Source organism: Eleutherodactylus coqui, chromosome 7, assembly GCF_035609145.1.
Source record: "Eleutherodactylus coqui strain aEleCoq1 chromosome 7, aEleCoq1.hap1, whole genome shotgun sequence".
In the NCBI taxonomy this organism is placed as follows: Eukaryota; Metazoa; Chordata; class Amphibia; order Anura; family Eleutherodactylidae; genus Eleutherodactylus; species Eleutherodactylus coqui.
Genome location: NC_089843.1, coordinates 145714122 through 145720690, shown reverse-complemented (window position 1 = coordinate 145720690; position 6569 = coordinate 145714122).

Genomic DNA, 6569 nt, shown 5'->3' with positions numbered 1-6569 from the left:
GATAGATATGAAGAGGGATTTAACATATATGGGTATTAGATAGATGGATATTAGATACATAGATATGAGATAGATAGATAGATAGATAGATAGATAGATAGATAGATAGATAGAAAGATGAATATAAAGATGTATATAACATATATAGATATGCAAAAGATAGATAGATAGATAGATAAATAGATAGATATGAGATAGATAGATATAAGTGATAGATAGATAGATATAGATAGATATGAGATAGATAGATAGATATTTATGAGATACATAGATAGATATGAGATAGATAGATATAACACAGATAGATAGATAGATAATAGATAGATATGAGATACTTAGAGAGTTTATGAAATAGATAGATGCTCTATCTATCTATCTATCTCATATCTATCTATCTATCTGTCTATCTATCTCCTATCTATCTATCTCATATCTATCTATCTATCTATCTATCTCATATTTATCTATCTATCTATCTCATATCTATCTATCTATCTCATATCTATCTATCTATCTATCTATCTATCTATCTATCTATCTATCTATCTATCTCCTATCTATCTATCTAAATACATTTTAAAATTAATACAAGAATTAGGCACAATACATTATGTTTAGAATTAGAGAAGATTAAAATGTAGAATAAATACCTTCAGAATACGTTTGACAGTCCTCTGAGGCAGTTGCACATGTAATTGGGTCAGTTTTATCCTTTTTAATGCTTTATATCAGTGACGCTTGAGGCAAGACTGACTCATATCACAGCATAAGCCCACATGTCTTCATTGTTTACATCGAGCTGCATCCACTACAAGGCCAAAGCCTGTTTCCATTATGTCTGGTTAAGACTGTACTATTTAGTTAGTCAGAATGTTAGCGGTGACCTTATAAGCAGAAAGTGTAGATTTCATGAAATACCGCCCAAATAGGTCTCACAGCTAGCATGTCGTATTAAGGTTCATATTAACAAAAATATAGGGGAACTTATTAAGACTGGCATTTCATACCCCGATCTTAATATAAACCCTGGTGGAGGAAGATGTGCCAAATGTAATACGAGACACGCTGATGAATGATTTTGTTTTTTGATTTGTTTTCTCATTTTTGCTGCACCTGTGTATTATTTTTAACTTCCCTCTCCAGCAACAGTGTGAAAAGTGCACATGAGAGTGCTTTGACTAAAAAAAATTGTCACAGGTTGGTTTCACATCTGCGTCAGCACCTCCAGCCAAAGGTTCCATCACAGATTCAATTGAAAATACCAAAAGCCGGGCAGAAAGCGGGCAGACCCCTTTATAGTCAATGGAGTCCATCCGGCTCTGTTCAGTTCCATCCAGAGATGGAATCGTTCAGCCATAGGGTTTCCCTTTTCCTGCTTCCCAAACGGAGCAGGAAAGCGTAATCCCTGTCGCAGATGTGAAACCACCCATAGAACAATGAAATTTCACAATTATTCTACATAGTCCCATTGGATATCAATGCACTTCTGACTGCGATGTTGCAACTTATTCAACCCATCCAGATAGAATTCCTTTGGTTCGGCGGCAAAGGGGGCATCAACTGTTGCAATTGCATCAGAAATGGAGGAAAATTTGGTTCCCTTGAGGTGTTTCATCACATTACAAAATAGATGATAGTCTGGATAGTCTAAGGATGCTAGATCAGGCAAATAAGGAAGATGGTCTAGCACCTCAAGGCCCAGATCAGCCAGTTTGCTTTGGGTAATGGCCGCTGTGTGTGATGAGTTACCAGAAATACCAGACGTGCCACCAAAAGCTCACCTCCAGGATCAACGACACATGGCCGACTGCTGTGTGTTCTTCTGTTGGATGTTTCTCCATGCTTTAAAAAGTCTTGGTACACCATTAATACCGTGTTTTGGGAACAGCCAACACATGCAACTGTTTCAGAAATACTGACACCACACTTCAGGCACCAACAATCTAACTGTTGTCCAAGTCACCATGACTGCCAAATGAGCAGATCGTGTTATATCCGTCACATGGTACTGCGTTACTGATCACAAAATGGCATGCATCAGCTGTTCCTAATACAGTGATCGTTCACTGTATAAACAGCTAGAAATAGACAACTCTTAAAAGCATCATAGAAAAAAAAAAGCTAAGTACTAGAGATGAGCGAGCACACTCGTCCGAGTTTGATGCTCGTTTGAGCATTAGGGTACTCGAGATGCTCGTTACTCGAGACAAATACCACGCGGTACGCGAGTCAATTGCATTTCCTTTCCGGCATGTTTAGTGCCATTTTCTAGCCAATAGACATGCGGGGAAGGCATTACCACTTCCTGCTGTGACATGCCAGCTCTATCCCACCCCACAGTAGTGAATGGTTGGGCCGATCAGGTGACCGCCGAATACTTAAAGTGGTCCTGCCCGCGGCTCGCCTCAGACGCATGCTGGCAGAGGTTAGGGAAAGTGCTGCTGCTGATATAGGGAAAGTGTCCTTCTTAGGGCTACTCACTCTTCATAGTGTGCATTACTGTTGTGGCTGGCTGGGAGCAGTAGTGCACCATTTTTTTTTCATCTTCCACTGTGCAGGCCATTTCAGCTATAGTGTTCTCAGTCTGCAGTGTATTATGCAGAGCTTAGGGAAAGAGCTGCTGCTGATATAGGGAAAGTGTTAGAGTAGGATCCTGTCTTCAAGAACCCCAACTGTCCTTCTTAGGGCTACATCTGACCGTGTGCATTATAATTGTGGCTCGCTGGGAGTTGTAGTGCATCCATTTTTGTATTATGCATCTAGGCCTGTTTCCAGCCTTTCAGTAATGGCATTCTCAGGCTGCAGTGCCGTACAACCAGCTCTCACTGTGAAACTGCACTCTAAAATTTCCTAGCCTATTGCCAATGACTTCATTTATAACGTTCTGTGTCTGCAGTACATTAGACACAGAGCAGTAAATTACCCCTAGGTATCAGCGCCAGACAGCGGGTTAATTTTTTCAAGTCACAGCATAGAGCCTTCGCTATCTACAAGTGCCTGTGTAAGGTGAATTAAGCCACAGTTGTCAGTGCTGTACAGTGGGGTAATTTATTTGGACCCTGCTCTATTCTTAATCCGCCATGATGAGGAGTAGGGGTAAGGGTCGAGGACGTGGACGCGGACGCAGACGTCCAAGTGAGGGTGTGGGCACAGGCCGAGTTCCTGGTCGTGGTAAATCACAGCCGGCTTCTGTGGGATTAGGAGAGAGGCAAGTTTCTGGGGTCCCCAGCTTCATATTACAATTTACGGGTCTGCGTGGTAGACCTTTATTGCAAACAGAGCAGTGTGAGCAGGTCCTGTTGTGGATGGCAGAAAATGCGTCTAGCAATGTATCGACCACCCAGTCTTCTACACAGTCCACTACTCCCAGCCTAGGAACTGCAACTCTGAATCCTCTGGCTGCTGCTCCTCCTTCCTCCCAGCCTCCTCACTCCATGAAAATGACATATTCTGATGAGCAGGCAGACTCCCAGGAACTGTTCTCGGGTCCCTGCCATGAGTGGGAAAAACTGTTTCCTCTCTCACCTGAGGAGTTTGTCGTGACCGATGCCCAACCTTTGGAAAGTTCCCGGAGTCCGGGTGATGAGGCTGGGGACTTCCGGCAACTGTTTCAAGAGCTTTTTGTGGGTGAGGATGATGATGAGAGACAGTTGTCTGTCAGTGAGGTAGTAGTAAGGGCAGTAAGTCCGAGGGAGGAGCGCACAGAGGATTCAGAAGAAGAGCAGCTGGACGATTAGGTGACTGACCCCACCTGGTTTGCTAAGCCTACTGAGGACAGGGCTTCAGAGGGGGAGGCAAGTGCAGCAGCAGGACGGGTTGGAAGAGGCAGGGGAGTGGCCAGGGTTAGAGGCAGGGCCAGAGCGAAGAATCCCCCAACTGTTTCCCAAAGCATCCCCACGCGACAAGCCTCCATGCAGAGGGCTAGGTGTTCAAAGGTGTGGATGTTTTTTAGTGAGAGCGCGGATGACCGACAAACAGTGGTGTACAACCTCTGTTGCACCAAGATCAGCCGGGGAGCCACCACTACCAGCTTCACCACCACCAGCATGCACAGTCATATGATGGCCAAGCACCCCACAAGGTGGGATAAAGGACATTCACCACCTCTGGGTCACACCACTGCCTCTTCCCCTGTGCCCCAATCTGCCACACAGCTCCATTTTCCCTCCCAGGACACAGGCACGAGCGCCTCCCGGCCTGCACCCACACCCTCACCTCCACTGTCCTCCACTCCATCCAGCAATGTCTCTCAGCGCAGCGTTCAGCTGCCGCTAACACTAGTGTTGGAGCGAAAGCGTAAATACGCTGCCACCCACCCGCATGCACAAGCTTTAAACGTGCGCATTGCCAAATTATTCAGCCTGGAGATGCTGCCGTACAGGCTTGTGGAAACGGAGGCTTTCAAAAACATGATGGCGGCAGCGGTCCCGCGCTACTCGGTCCCCAGTCGCCACTTATTTTCCCAGTGTGCCGTCCCAGCCCTACACCAGCACGTCTCCCGCAACATCAATCGTGCCCTCACCAACGCGGTTACTGGGAAGTTCCACTTAACCACGGACACGTGGACAAGTACTGGCGGGCAGGGCCACTATATCACTATATCTCCCTGACGGCACATTGGGTGAATTTGGTGGAGGCTGTGACCGAGTCAGAGCCTGGGACCGCTCACGTTCTACCCACACCCAGAATAGCGGGTCCGACCTCGGTGCTGGTATCTGCGGCGTTTTATGCCACCTCCTCCAAACCCTCCCCCTGCTCCTCCTCCCCCATGTCTTCTTCTCAATTAAGAAGTGTGAGCACGTCGCCAGCGGTCAGTAGCGCGCGGCAGCACAGCGGTGGGCAAGCGCCAGCAAGCCGTGCTGAAACTAATCAGCTTAGGTGACAAGAGGCACACGGCTACCGAGCTGTTGCAGGGTCTGACAGAGCAGACCGACCTCTGGCTTTCGCCGCTGAGCCTCCAACCGGACATGGTCATGTGTGACAACGGCCGTAACCTGGTGGCGGCTCTGCAGCTCGGCAGCGTCACACACATGACATGCCTGGCCCACATCTTTAATCTGGTGGTTCAGCGGTTTTTGAAAAACTACCCCCACTTGTCTGACCTGCTTGGCAAGGTGCGCCGCGCCTGCGCACATTTCCGCAAGTGCACCACGGACGCTGCCACCCTGAGGACCCTGCAACATCGGTTTCAGCTGCCAGAGCACCGACTGCTGTGCGACGTGCCCACACACTGGAATTCTACGCTGCACATGTTGACCAGGCTGTACGAGCAGCGTAGAGCAATGGTGGAATACCAGCTGCAACATGGGCGGTGTAGTGGCAGTCAGCCTCCGAAATTCTTTACTGAGGAGTGGGCATGGATGGCAGATATCTGCCAGGTCCTCGGAAACTTTGAGGAGTCTACCCAGATGGTGAGCGGCGATGGGGCAATCATTAGCGTTACCATCCCGCTGCTTTGCCTGCTGAGAAGTTCCCTGCAAAGCATAAAGGCCGACGCTTTGCAGTTGGAACAGAAGACGGGGAATGACAGTATGTCGCTTGATAGCCAGACCACCCTCCTGTCTATATCTCAGTGCGTTTTGGAGGAGGAGGAGAAGGGGGAGGAGCAGGAGGAGGAGGGGGAAGAGACAGCTGGGCACACTGCAGAGGGTACCCATGCTACTTGCCTCTCATCTGTTCAGCGTGTATGGGCTGTGGAAGAGGAGGAGGAGGATCCTGAAAGTCATCTTCCTAGTGAGGACAGCGATGTGTTGCGTACTGGTACCCTGGCACACATAGCTGACTTCATGTTAGGCTGCCTTTCTCGTGACTCTCGCGTTAGATGCATTCTGGCCAACACGGATTACTGGGTGTACACACTGCTCGACCCACGGTATAAGGAGAACCTTTCCACTCTCATTCCCAAAGAGAAAAGAGGTACAAGAGTGATGCAATACCACGCGGCCCTGGTGGAAAAAGTGATGCTAAAGTTCCCATCTGACACCGCTATTGGCAGAAGACGCATTTCTGAGGGCCAAGTAGCAGGGGAGGCGCGGGGATCAGGCAGCATGTCCAGTGCAGGCAGGGGAACACTCTCCAAGGCCTTTGCCAGCTTTATGGCTCCCCAGAAAAACTGTGTCACCACTCTCCAGTCAAGGCTGAGTCGGAGGGAGCACTGTAAAAAGATGGTGAGGGAGTACGTAGCCGATCGTATCATCATCCTCCGTGATGCCTCTGCTCCATACAACTATTGGGTGTCAAAGCTGGACACGTGTCACGAACTTGCGCTGTACGCCCTGGAGGTTCTGGCCTGCCCTGCCCTAGTGTCTTGTCAGAGAGGGTGTTTAGTGCAGCTGGGGAAATCATCACGGATAAGCGTACCCACCTGTCAACTGCCAGTGCCGACATGCTTACACTCATATAGATGAACAAAGGCTGGATTTCTTCAGACTTCTCTTCTCCACCAGCGGAAAGCAGCGGAACCTAATGATTCTTTGTCAATCACTCTTGGATATTATTACTCCTCCTCCTCCTAAAACAGCATGTCATCACACTGAACCGCCAATTTTTCTGCGCCCCAAAAGGCTCTG